General features: G+C 42.1%; 1 pseudogene across 1 annotated transcript; it reads right to left on the reverse strand.

The window, feature by feature from the left end:
* Positions 1-13,308: 13,308 nt before the first annotated feature.
* On the reverse strand, positions 13,309-13,790 carry LOC311520592 (interferon beta-like; annotated as a pseudogene). Its single transcript has one exon. The product of its transcript is annotated as an interferon beta-like (transcript).
* Between the last annotated feature and the right edge of the window lie 549 nt (positions 13,791-14,339).

Consider the following 14,339-nt stretch of genomic DNA (forward strand, 5'->3'; position numbering starts at 1 on the left):
ATTACTGCTGGTCCCTTGTCTTTTAATTTTTGCCTTTCCCTTGGCTTGGACAGGGAAATTCTTATGGTTTCTTTAATCCTCTTAACTTTCTGTGGTCACATTTCACTTTCTGATTCTCATGCCCTAGCACAAGACTATTGTGTTGGAATGTCCATCACTGCAGAGAAGTGTGTTTTACTCCAAAAAGTAAACTATTTTCACTGTAATTAGAAAATTCCCATAAAGAAAATATTAAAATGTTTCTGTTCATATTAATTTGGGTAGAGCCCCCAGGCTCCCCATGCACTTTCTTGTTAACAGATTCAACATTTCTGCTTCAACTATTTGACAGGGACTATTTAAAGAATCATAGGTCTAGAAGGGACCTCAAGAGGTCATCTAATCCAGGGGTTCTCGATCTTTAACTTTCTGAGCCCCCCCCGCCCCCCAGCACACTATAAAAACTCCCTGGTCCACCTGGTTTTCTGTGTATAAAAGCCAGGGCCAACATTAGGGAGTAGCAAGCAGGGCAACTGCCTGGGGCCCCATGCCACAGGAGCCCCCGTGAAGCTACATTGCTCAGGCTTTGGCTTCAGCCCCGGTGATGGGGCTCTGGGCCCTGGGCTTTAGCTTTCTACCCTGGGCCCCAGTGCGTCTAATGGAGGCCCTGCTTGATGGCCCCTCTGAAACCTGCTCGTGACCCCCAGTTGAGAACCAGTGATCTAGTCCAGCTTCCTGTGCTGAGGCTAGACCAAGTATACCTTAACCATCCCTGACAGTCATTTGTCTAACCTGTTTGTTCTTAAAAGCCTCCCATTACGGGGATTCCACAACCTCTCTTGGTAGCCTATTCCACTGCTTCACTATCCTTGTAGTTAGAAAGTTTTTTCCAATATCTAACCTAAATGTCCCTTGCTGCATATTAACCCAAAAACTTCTTCTCCTCACTTTGGTGAACATGGAGAAAATTTATCACCATCCTCTTTATAACCCATAACATATTTGAAGACTGTTACTAGGTCACCCCTCAGTCTTCTTTCCCCAAGACTAAATAAGCCTGGTGTGACGGGTTAGACCCCCTTCTGGGATGCCACCTGATGTGCTGGGATTTCACTGAGCCTGCCTGCTCCACTAGCCTGGGCTCCCTCTTCCTGTTTTGCTGAATTAGGCTCTCTGGCCCTTGGCAGCACATACACAGGTAGGGACGCACCAGCTGTAGAATCACACAGATTCTGCAAACAGTTTTTTATGACAAGACTCAGCAAAGAAATTGCCCAGCACTTAAGTGCAGCTCCCCTCTGGAAAGTACACCCAAAATAATATTGTCTTGCGCTGTAGAGAAATCTATACACTGTAAGCTCATAAATTCACCCCCTCCCTCAATGTGGAGGAAGATATGCACAACTTACCGCTCCCCAAGTTAGAAAATTGCACAAACTGGGTTTAATAATAAACAAAACACATTTCTTAACTCCAAAAGGCAGATTTTAAGCGATTATAAGGGATAGCAAACAGAACCCACCTCCGGTCCCACTTCTGGTCAGACAGCCCCTGCGCTGTTAAGGAGGATGAAAGGCCCAGAGAAGGAGCAGTCAACGGGAACAGAGTTTCCCATAGTTGGGACCCTCCTTCCAGATGATGTTGGGGTATCCTCTCGCACTGAGGTTACCTCTCCGGGAGAGGGAACACCAGTCATTAGGAAAAGGCAGATGTTAGTAATGGGAGATTTGATCATTAGAAACATAGATAGCTGGGTTTGTGATGACCGGGAGAACCATATGTGACTTGCCTGCCTGGTGCTAAGGTTGCGGAACTCTCAAGGCATCTAGATAGACTTATGTGTAGTGCTGGGGAGGAGCCAGTCGTCATGGTACATGTAGGTACCAATGACATAGAGAAGGGTAGGAGAGACGTCCTGGAGGCCAAATTTAGGCTGCTAGGAAAGAGACTGAAATCCAGGACCTCTATGGTGGCATTCTCAGAAATGCTACCAGTTCCACTCGCAGGGCCAGGTAAGCAGGCAGAGCTTCAGAGTCTCAATGTGTGGATGAGACGATGGTGTAGAGAGGAGGGGTTTAGATTTATTAGGAACTGGGGAAACTTTTGGGATAGGGCGAGCCTATCCACTTTGGATCCAGACTGCTGGCACTTAACATTAAAAAGGTTGCAGAGCAGTTTTTAAACTAAGAGATGGGGGAAAGATGATTGCTGCAGAGGCGCATGTGGATTGGACAGAGACTTCTCTTGGAGGAGAGTCTATTGATATAGATTCTGTAGGTTTTAGTCAGGAGGAGGGGATGGAAGAGAATAAAGTATGGGCCAGATCAGATGAGAAACATTCACATAAAGAATCTGACACATCAGAAAAGGACAGACAAGTTTTTAAAGTGCTTGTACACAAATTCTAGAAGTCTAAATAAGATGGGTGAACTAGAGTGCCTCATGTTAAAGAGGATATTGATATAATAGGCATCACAGAAACATTCCGGGGTACAAAATATATCGGAAGGACAGAACAGGTCGTGTGGAGGACGGGGGGGAGGAATAGCACTACATGTGAAAGAAAATCTAGAATCAAATGAAATAAAAATATTAAATGAATTCACATGTTCCATAGACTCTCTATGGATAGTAATTCCATGCTCTAATAAGAATATAACAGTAGGGATCTATTATCAACCACCGGACCAGGACAGTAATAGTGACGACGAAATGCTAAGGGAGATTAGAGAGGCTATCAAAATAAAAAACTCAATAATAGTGTTGGATTTCAATTATCCCCATATTGACTGGGTACATGTCACCTCAGGATGAAATGCAGAGACAAAATTTCTTGATACTTTAAATGACTGCTTCTTGGAGTAGCTGGTACAGGAACCCACAAGAAAAGAGGCAACGCTCGATCTAGTCCTGAGTGGAGCACAGGATCTGGTCCAAGAGGTAACTATAACAGGACCACTTGGAAATAGTGACCATAATATAACAACATTTAACATTCCTGTGGTGGGAAGAACACCTCAACAGCCCAGCACTGTGGCATTTAATTTCAGAAAGGGGAACTATGCAAAAATGAGGAGGTTAGTTCAACAGAAATTAACAGGTACAGTGACTAGAGTAAAATCCCTGCAAGCTGCATGGACGCTTTTCAAAGACACCATAATAGAGGCTCAACTTAAATGTATACCCCAAATTAAAAAACACAGTAAAAGAAATAAAAAAGAGCCACCGTGGCTTAACAACCACATAAAAGAAGCAGTGAGAGATAAAAAGGCATCTTTTAAAAAGTGGAAGTCAGATCCTAGTGAGGTAAATAGAAAGGAGCATAAACACTGCCAAATTAAATGTAAAAATGTAATAAGAAAAGCGAAAAAGGAGTTTGAAGAACAGCTAGCCAAAAACTCAAAAGGTAATACAAAAATGTTTTTTAAGTACATCAGAAGCAGGAAGCCTGCTAAAGAACCAGTGGGGCCTCTTGACGATCGAGATACAAAAGGAGCACTTAAAATAATAAAATAATTGTGGAGAAACTAAATGAATTCTTTGCTTCTGTTTTCACAGCTGAGGATGTTAGGGAGATTCCCAAATCTGAGCGGTCTTTTGTAGGTGACAAATCTGAGGAATTGTCACAGATTGAAGTGACATTAGAAGAGGTTTTGGAATTAATTGAGAAACTTAATAGTAACAAGTCACAGGGACCAGATGGCATTCACCCAAGAGTTCTGAAAGAACTCAAATGTGAAATTGTGAAACTGTTAACTATGGTTTGTAACCTGTCCTTTAAATCACCTACTGTACACAATGACTGGAAGATAGCTAATGTAACACCAATATTTAAGAAGGGCTCTAGAGGTGATCTAGAGGTGATTACAGTAAGTCTAACGTCAGTACCGGGCAAATTAGTTGAAACAATAGTAAAGAATAAAATTGTCAGACACACAGAACATAAATTGTTGCGCAAAAGTAAACATGGCTTCTGTAAAGGGATACCATGTCTTACTAATCTATTGGACTTCTTTGAGGGGGTCAACAAACATGTGGACAAGGGGGATCCAGCGGACATAGTGTACTTAGATTTCCAGAAAGCCTTTGACAAGGTCCCTCACCAAAGGCTCTCAGGTAAATTAAGTTGTCATGGGATAAGAGGGAAGATCCTTTCATGGATTGAGAACTGGTTAAAAGACAGGGAACAAAGGGTAGGAATAAATGGTAAATTTTCAGAATGGAGAGGGGTAACTGGTGGTGTTCCCCAAGGGTCAGTCCTATTCAACTTAGTCATAAATGATCTGGAGAAAGGGGTAAACAGTGAGGTGGCAAAGTTTGCAGACGATACTAAACTGCTCAAGATAGTTAAGACCAAAGCAGACTGTGAAGAACTTCAAAAAGATCTCACAAAACTAAGTGATTGGGCAACAAAATGGCAAATGAAATGTAATGTGGATAAATGTAAAGTAATGCACATTGGAAAAAATAACCCCAATTATACATACAATATGATGGGGGCTAATTTAGCTACTACTAATCAGGAGAACAATCTTGGAGTCATCATGGATAGTTCTCTGAAGATGTCCACGCAATGTGCAGTGGCAGTCAAAAAAACAAATGGGATGTTAGGAATCATTAAAAAAGGGATAGAGAATAAGACGGAGAGTATCTTATTGCCCTTATATAAATCCATGGTACGCCCATATCTTCAATACTGCATACAGATGTGGTCCCCTCATCTCAAAAAAGATGGCATTAGAAAAGATTCAGAAAAGGGCAACTAAAATTATTAGGGGTTTTGAACGGGTCCCATATGAGGAGAGATTAAAGAGGCGAGGACTTTTCAGCTTGGAAAAGAGGAGACTCAGGGGGGATATGATAGAGGTATTTAAAATCATGAGTGGTGTGGAGAAAGTGAATAAGAAAAAGTTATTTACTTGTTCCCATAATATACGAACTAGGGGCCACCACATGAAATTAATGGGTAGCAGATTTAAAACAAATAAAAGGAAGTTCTTCTTCACTCAGCGCACAGTGAACCTGTGGAACTCCTTGCCTGAGGAGGTTGTGAAGGCTAGGACTATAACAGGGTTTAAAAGAGAACTGGATAAATTAATGGAGGTTAAGTCCATTAATGGCTATTAGCCAGGATGGGTAAGGAATGGTGTCCCTAGCCTCTGTTTGTCAGAGGCTGGAGATGGACGGCAGGAGAGAGATCACTAGATCATTACCTGTTAGGTTCATTCCCTCTGGGGCACCTGGCATTGGCCACTGTTGGTAGACAGGATACTGGGCTGGATGGACCTTTAGTCTGACCCAGTATGGCCATTCTTATGTTCTTAACAAAGCAGATTACCAAGCAAATAAAACAAAGCAAGCATACTAAGCTTAAGTCTTAAAGAGATTGGTTCAAGAAATAATTTCTCACCCTAAATGTTGTTTTAGGCAAGTTGCAGGGTTTCTGTAGTTTAGAGTTCCAGTTATTTCTCTTCACAGACTAGACTCCTGTCTGGACTCAGCCCTTGCCTTTCCCACCGCTCAGTTCCTTTGTCTCTTCGGGTACTTTCAGCAGTCTTTCTTCTTGGGCAGGAAGGCAATGGAGAAGAGTCCTGTTTGCTTTACACCACAACCTTAAATAAGATTTACATAAGGCAGGAATCTTTTATTTCCCAGTCTTGACCTCCCCCTCCTTTTAGTGGAAAATTACTAGAAGTCCAAGATGGTGTTTTGTACTGGGTGACAGGACCACCTGACCTAATAGTGTCACAGCCACGTCCCAGGATGCCTCTCAGGAAGGAGAGAGATTAGTATCTTCAAAGTCTTATTGTTTCTTCCTAATGGCCCATGAAGGCTGATGACCTGTTGTCTGGTGGGTGTCTCCCGAATACACACACAGTTGTAATTGTTACATCGTCAATATTCCTAACCTTAGATACAGAAATGATACATGCATACAAATTGGATAATCACATTCAGTAAATCATAACCTTTCCGATGATACCTTACAAGACCCATCTTGCATAAAATATATCAGTTATGCCATATCCATATCATAAGCATATTTCCATAAAGAATATGGGGTGTAACGTCACATCTGGTTTTTTAACCTTTCCTTATAGGTCAGGTTTTCTAAGCCTTTTATCATATGTTCTCCCCCTGACTGTCTCAAATTTATTCACGTCTTTCTTAAACTTTGTTGAAGAAAAGTGAATGCAATACTCCTGCTGAGGCCTCACCAGTGCTGAATAAAGCAGAACAATTATCCCCCATATCTTACATATGATACTTCTGTTAATATTTGTCTTTTTTGCAACTGCATGACTTTGGTGACTCATATGCAATTCGTTATCCCACTATAACCCCCAGATCTTTTCCTGCAGAAGAGATGCTTATCTAAGTAGATGCTTACTACACTTGTCTCCACTGAATTTCATCTTGCTGATCTTAGACCGATTATCCAGTTTATTAAAGTCATTTTCAATTTTAATTGCGGCCTGCAAAGTGTTTGCAACCCCTCCCAGCTTGGTGTCATCTGCAAATTTTATCAACATATTCTCCACTCTCTTATTCAAGTCATTAATGAAAATAGTGCATAGTACTAGACCCAGGACAGACCCCCGCAAGACCTAACTAGATATGTTTCAGAGTAACAGCCATGTTAGTCTGTATTCGCAAAAAGAAAAGAACTACTTGTTGGTTAGTCTCTAAGGTGCCACAAGTACTCCTTTTCTTTTTGCTAACTAGATATGTACTTCCAGGTGACAGCAAACCATTGATAACTACTCTTTGAGGACAGTTTTTTAACCAGTTTTGCACCCACCTTACGGTCATTTCATTTAGCACACATTCCCTTAGCTTGTTTATGAAGAGAAAGCATGTATATCTAATGTGCCAGAGCCCCAGTCCTGCCATGGGGTGTGCACCCCAAATGGAGGTTTTGGGTACGTATCACACAATAAGGGCAAGTCCCAGGGATGCTGAATATGCTGACAGTGAAATTAGTGAAATAATATGAATACTAGCAGGAAAGACCAAGGTAGCAGAGTAAATGCAGGCTAACGAAAGAACAGAATCTGTTTCAGTATATCTGTATGTTCACAGCACATAGGCACAGAAGTCATATAGTGTCTGAGGAAAGTTAGTTACAAAAGCCACAGAACCTGCCCCAGAGGCTTCATGCTGGGATAGAACTCTGCGTGTGAGCATCTCAGCTGCTCCACATGGAAGAGTGTGTGATGTGGGCTGAGGTAGAGTAGGGTCTGCTGCCTTCACCCATCCCTCTTTCCTGGGACCCCATGGATTGTTTTCCATAGGGTTATGATCTGTGTCAGGGGCCTGTACAGAGCAGACTTGTATTGGGTATGGGCAGTCCTATTACAGCTCTGCAGGGTGCATCTCACTAACCAGCTGCACAAATATTACACGTAAAAAGGTTGTCTGAGGCAATTGCAGCCTGCAGCCACCCTGGAAGATACTACTTGGCACTGAAAAGATGCGGGGTGGGAAAGTCTAATGGTACCAGAGCTGAGATAGATGCTGCAGATCTCTGTGTGGCGAGACCTTTTTGATCAGCACAGAAACCATTGACTCTGCTGAGTCTGGAGATGGAACGACAGCCACTTCCATGAGGAAGACTGGGGACAAACCTGCCCCTCCTTACTTCTGCCCACCAGTGGAAGGATGTGGGACAACCTACGTGGGGGATATTTACAAAGTTTAACTCTCTTTTAGGAAATGCAAGCTGGGATTCCCCAATGGTGTGGCTTTTCCTTATGATATGGGTGATACTGTCAAAGAGCTCAACTGAATTCTCTGCTCAGCATTGCCCTTTTATTATTAAAGGTCAGATGGAATGAATGGGAATAGGACCACCCCCCAGCGCTGAATAGGTTTGAGGTAGTTTAAAAATCAAATTCAGTGTTCACCATTTTTGCTGGTTCCTTGTCTTTTAACTTTTGCATTCCCCTTGACTTGGGCAGGGAAACTTGTCTGGTTAGTTTAACCCTCTTCACTTCCTGTGGTCACATTTCATTTTCTGGTTCTAAAGCCCTAGCACAGACTGTTGTGCTACAGGTTCCATCATGACAGGGAAATGTGTTTTAATTCAACAAGAAAACTATTTTCATTGACATTAAAAAAGAAAAATCGCATGAAGAAACCATGAAAACATTTCTGTCCATATTAATTTGGTTAGAGTCTCCCGAGTCTTTCTCCACTTTTATAAGACATTTCAGAGTTTTGCTTCAACTACATGAAGGTTTCTGTGAAGTAGAGAAAGCAGACTTACCAGAGCCCCCAGATTGCCATGGGCTACGCTCCCCATTCTCGCATTTCTTTCCATGGGTGTTGTGGACGTGTATTCCACACCAGGGTGAAGTCCAAAGGAAAGATGTACAAGAGAGAGGGAAATAAGTAATATGACTACTAGAAGGAGAGGCTAAGGTGACAAAGTAAACACAGGCCAATATGGGGAAAGCCAGATCATCTCTTTCAAGAAATCTGCATGTTAACAGCAATTCAGGGGCGCTGGAACAGTTGTTATAGTGGGGGTGCTGAAAGCCATTGAACAAAAATGTAAACCCCGTATATGATGGAAACTAATTGCTAATATTACCTTAAGCTGCACACCCCTAGTTCCAACTACTAGCAAGTATGCAAACAACTAGTTTATTAATTGAGAAAAATTAGTTAAAAAGGCCTCAGAGCCTGCTGCAGAGGATCCATGCAGGCATAGGTGCTGACTCCGTGGGTGCTCCGGGGCTGGAGCACCCAGGGAGAAAAAATGGTGGGTGCTGAGGACCCACTGTCAGCCCCCCTATCAGCACTTCCCCCTCCCTCCCTGCCCTTCCTTCCCGCTGCAATCAACTGTTTCGCGGCACGCAGGAGGCTGGCAGGGAAGCGGGAGGAGCAAGAATGCGGCATGTTTGGGGGAAAGGGTGGAATGGGGTGGGAAGACGCAGGGCAGGGAGGGAGCCGGGGTGGAAAGAGGTGGGGTGGGGACAGGACAGGGGTGTGGCCTTGAGGGAAGGGGTGAATGGGGGCGGGGCCTGTGGCCCAGCTGGTGCTGGTCAAGCCTCCCCCACCCCGGCACAATGGAAAGTCTCTGCATGTGACTCTTACCTGTGCCACGTGGAAGTGTGTGTGGGGTGAGATGAGGTGCCGTGGAGTCAGGTGCTTTTGCACATAGTTCCCTCTTGGGTTGTTCTCCGTACAGTTATGATCCATGTGTGGGGCCTGCCGTGAGCAGACCCACATTGGGCTTGGGCAGTGCTAGTCCAGGCCTGGTGGGTGCCTCTCCCTATGCCAGCTGCACAAAAATGACAGGCTGCAACAGCAGTCTGAGGAAGCCCTGGTAGGGTGGCTGTATTGGAGCCATGCTGATAGCAACTGGAAGGGGGGTCTGACAGGTCCCAACAGGTGATGCAGACACTCGGGAGCTCTGTGCGGAAAGACCTGGTGTTTTGTACAGAAACCGTAGCCTCATCTGTTTCCATGATGAATGCTACGACTAACCTCCTGCCTGCCAGTGGAAAGATAAGGGAGAGGTTAAGTGGGGATGTGTTAGTAGCGTTTTCCTCATTTTTTATCCCCCTGTGGTTGGCTTTCCCACAGGAAGGCATAAAATCATAGATGATAGAAATCATCAAATGGCTTCTTAAGTAGATAAATGGATTCTTCCACATTGCACACCTCTAAAACAGTGTGATAGAATGAATGTCAGGAGGTTCCACTCTGCATTATAGGGGTCATGAAGTAGTTAGACTTTGCTGAAGAGTTTGAATGGCTCCCAGGTGCTATATGACTGTCGTGTTCCACTGGAGACGGGGGATACATTTTGGAGGTTGTGAACCAATCTATTTATAATCCTTAACTTGTTCATACAGTCTATTTTGGCTCTCATTATTTACACATTAATAGTATTTTGCCAAGATAAACTGTAGGCTTCAACTACACCAAAGAATGAATAAAGGCAGAGAGACTTGGGCAGGAAAGAACTTCTTCTGCTGATAGGCACAGCTACTGAAAAAAACCTGTACCACAAGACATGATAGGCGTTTGTTTTAGAGTTAACTTTTTCTACATGCCTCTAAATCAGCAGGTCGCAGACTGAGGTTCATTATTCCATGGTGGTACATGGAGTACTGGATGGTGGTATTCAGAGAACTGACAGTTCCCACTTTCCGTTAAAGACAGCTCAAAGTATATAAATGTGTTCCTAGTACTACCTTTCTTTGTAAGCATTTGGTGTACGTGCCATGAAGGTATTACCTGATCTCGAATGGGAGGGGAAATGGTCAAGAGAACAATTTTGGTAAGATTAGGCCCACATCATGAAATGTTTGAGAACCCCTGAGATAAAGACAAGTAAAGGCTTCTGCAGTGTTTCCATCTGTTGACTTCAAGGAATTTACAGAGGCTCCTATTGTGGCTCCATCATTTGGGTTGTGTTAGAGAAGGGATTTCCAATGGGGCATACATTCCTGTTTTTCCCCATAAAGGCAGGTTGCCAATAAGTGTGAAAATTCACACACAGTTTGTTTTCATACTCTTTGAACATTTAATGGAATGGTTGTTTGATTTCTCTTAATAACTTTTTAATTAGAAACCTTCAGATTTAGGCTCTGTCCTAGGCAGTGCTATAATTGAGTAGCAGTTCTTCAGAATTACTATCTACAGATGCAAACTTGGCAGAGAGGTAGATCCTCACTAGGTCAGGTGCAATGGCTAGTTTTGTGTTGTTTTTGTTTTTTTCAATTAATTTTTAACTATTTGGTTTAGGATAATTTTTAGTCATTATTCACAGCACAACTGAAATTTTTATGCACAGTTCTCATAAACTGGTGGTTGGTGGTGGAACATGCAGTCCATGACCTTACAAGCTTGATTTTGGGCCAGCAGGGAAAGGGCAAAAGGGTGCAGCACCAGCCGTTTACAAACCTGACTGATAGGAAGGGTAGTTTCATGTAAGCATGATGCTGTTTGTGAGCCAAGTGTACCCTAGCCTGATTGATGAAGGGGGGAAATTAGGCCCCAGCAAGCCTGATTGGTGGCAGATAGGGAGTCTGGGCACTTGGAAACCTGACTGATAGGGAGGCAGTTTGCCCATATATCTCATTAATGGGAGGAAGGGAGAGAGGGAGGGACAAGCAACTTTGTATCACAACAGCCTCCCTCTTGGAACCCCAGTCTTTCCAACACCCCTTTCATTAGCCTTTACCAAACTAGCCTATTTCATCACAATGAACTACTGCATCAAACACCCACAACTACAAATATTGGGGGGAAATAATCTGGTAACAGGCAGAAATGCAACAACTGCAGAGTTGAAGTTGTGATTTGTTGGAGTAGTAAAACAAATTACCATAGCTATTTTTCTTACGGAGTCAATGCTGAATCATGGTTTATATTCACAATGTATTTCAGCAGGTTCTCAACATTAACCACTGATGTTAAGGGAGGCTTATGTACTTAAAGTTAGGCAAATGTTGACAAGTCCTTTGCTGACTGGAGTCTTCAGGCAGAACAAGAGAAGATTTTTATTGGGTGTTTGCTTTTTTAAATATTTAATTAATACAAATCACTACTGCGGTAGGTTGCTATTTGGTATGAATAAATATTTATTTATAAATATAAAATATCTCTAAAAATGATAAATAAGAGCAATAAATAAATATTAGAAATATATAGGAGTTGAACAACATCAAAATATTGTTACAAATCCAGTAAAATTGTCTGAAAATAATTTTCTTAGTGCAGGAAGAGAATATAGGTTAGCAATAGTTTAAAATTCAAGTGTCCCTAATTATAAATGACCTAGAAATTGGGATGCTCTTTTTTTTTAATCCTTGCAGAGAAACAGCTCCATTTTCTTATGAGTCCATGTTAGGATCTTTGAATGTGACTGTCATTCCAGGCAGCTAGGGAGAGAATGTGGTATGAGATGTAGGAAATCTGTTGGAGGATCTCCTGAATGGCTAAAGTGGCAATCTCTTTCTGAGTCTCTCTGGGCTTGAGAAACTTTTGGGGCCACATTAAGTCTCTCTCTTCTTTCTGACTTTATAGGAAAATTATCCTTCCATTTTGTTCGGAAGTTGTCCTGGTTCACATCTGTAATGCTGAAGCAAAGCCTGTTACAGTTCAGAGGTAAGATTTCCTTTTTAAGAGCAGCCCAAGGCAAATTCTGAGCAAATGTGTAACATCAATGATTTGGAAATCATAAGGTTTTTCTCCTTTGGTTCAAATATTATGTTGTCTTCTGGCATATTTTCAGAAATATTGTTTGTTTTACATTTTCTCATGTGAGTAAACCAGTCTGGTCATGGCAAGAAGTATATAAATTGTGCAGTTGGAGTTCTGTAGGAGTTGGTCCCTTGTTTAGTGCAGGGCAGACTGATAAGAGTCTGGAAAGGTGCTGCTAGTAGAATCCACTGAGAGACGAAGGACTCCAGTGGAGGTGCCGTTTCACTCAGCAGGTTTCATAACATCCTCACCTGAAGTATCAGATGCTGGAATGAAAAAGGAGAATGATTCAAACATACATACACAGTTTCAAATGTCAAATATTGTCCCTGCAGCAAAGAGTCCTGTGGCACCTTGTGGACTAACAGACATATTGAGGCATAAGCTTTAGTGGGTGAATACCCTCTTCATCGAATATAGTCCCTGTTTTTCTAAGCAGATGTCAAATCATAAATACTACGCCTTAGTGCACTTATCATCTTGTGAGAATTTTTTTTTTTAACTAAAGCTGTTGAAATGTAGGGGTAAACTGAACAAAGAAAACCAGAATAAGTACCCTTGACCATCCTAGGTGCAGAGGTAACTGGCAGAATTCAATGGTGGGATTGAAATGTGTGGAGACAGACCCTCAGTTTTCTGGTGTCCTGACTGGAATGTTGGCTTACTAGGCAGTTGTTGAAGAGAGGCGTCTCGCTGTTCTTTTCCACAGTTAAGACACTTACTGGGCAAAGTTATATTCATTATGGTGAGTTATCACTCACGATATTTTGTCATTAGTAAGCAGTTATGATGTATTTCTATGTTTTTCAAATGGAATATTGTGTGTGGTACGAAAACACTAGACTATATGCTACTCTAAAACAGTTTTATTAACATGAGTTTGAAATAGCTGAAATTACTATGGGAAAAACAGTGGGACCTACGTAATGCAAGTTATAAAACTACCATCCATCTCTCTTCAGTTGTTTTATTGAAATAATATGATTTAGTTTCCTAGAAAAATACAAATATGGTATCTTCATTTTTAAGCCGATCTGTCAGTACATCAAGATTTAGAAAACATCTGGATCTTTCTGCACGGATGATCTTCCAGGCACACCGGCTGTATTAATTTTCTTTCAGGAAATTGTCTATTATTTGGAAGTATCTCTTCAGTTTCAGGCTGGTGAGCAGGAGGTCCTCATTTCTGGGTAGGTTATCTCCATTCCCTTCTCAGCACTCAAACACATCCCCAGCTTCTCAATCTGCTGGTGAAGTCCATTTTGGAATTCCTTTATGGAAGTCCCATTCCAGGCAGCTTGGGTGAGATTGTTGTTAAAGATATGGAAAAGCTCTTGGAGGATCTGCTGGATGGCTACCTTGGCATTCTCTTGGTGGGACAGTTGGAGCTTGAGGATATCTGTGGGCTTGAAAGCTGTCCTTTCATTTAGACATTGGAAGGGAAAGTTGCCACCAATTTTCTCCAAATGCTCTAAACTCTCTCTGTTCATTCTGATTTGTAGAACATGCAGCCTGTTACAGTCCAGACATGAGATTTCACTGGAGAAGAGCAGCATGAGGCAAAATTGCAGCAAACTCCTGCTGATCATGATGATGTCTTAGATTCCCTGTGTTTGTGTAGAACTTGAGCAACTGGTGTCTGTTCAAGGTCTTCTGTAAACTTTTGTGTTTTCGACCCTGTCTCTGAATTTAAGCATTCTGTCGCAAAAGATTTTTCTTTCATCACTTTCTACTTTTCAAGGTTTTTTCTGCTTGAGGTTTTTACTTTTGGTTTCCTTCTTTTTAGTTAGTGGAAGTGAACAAGTCATTTGAAGAACCAAATCACAGTTAGTAACTACTTTAATATTACTGAACCCCAACATTTCTTTCCGTCGGTCCCCCCTGCCCTCTTAGATAATGAAAATATAAAGAGTAAGAAGAACATGATGATGAACAGTGTCATCCAGTTACAGTTTAGAGTAGGGACCTGTCTGTCTGCACCCAAGTTCCTGTAGTTAGCACTGCTCGGCAGGTCTGAATGTCTGTCACATCAGCAAGACTATCTATGCTTTTAAGTGATAACAATGAATTTTGGCAGATGGGGGGAACTAAAGCAGAGCTTCTTTTTGCTAGACTCTGCAAATAACAGCAGTGAAGTG

Source organism: Lepidochelys olivacea (genome assembly GCF_965140295.1).
Source record: "Lepidochelys olivacea isolate rLepOli2 genome assembly, chromosome: 5".
Taxonomy (NCBI): Eukaryota; Metazoa; Chordata; order Testudines; family Cheloniidae; genus Lepidochelys; species Lepidochelys olivacea.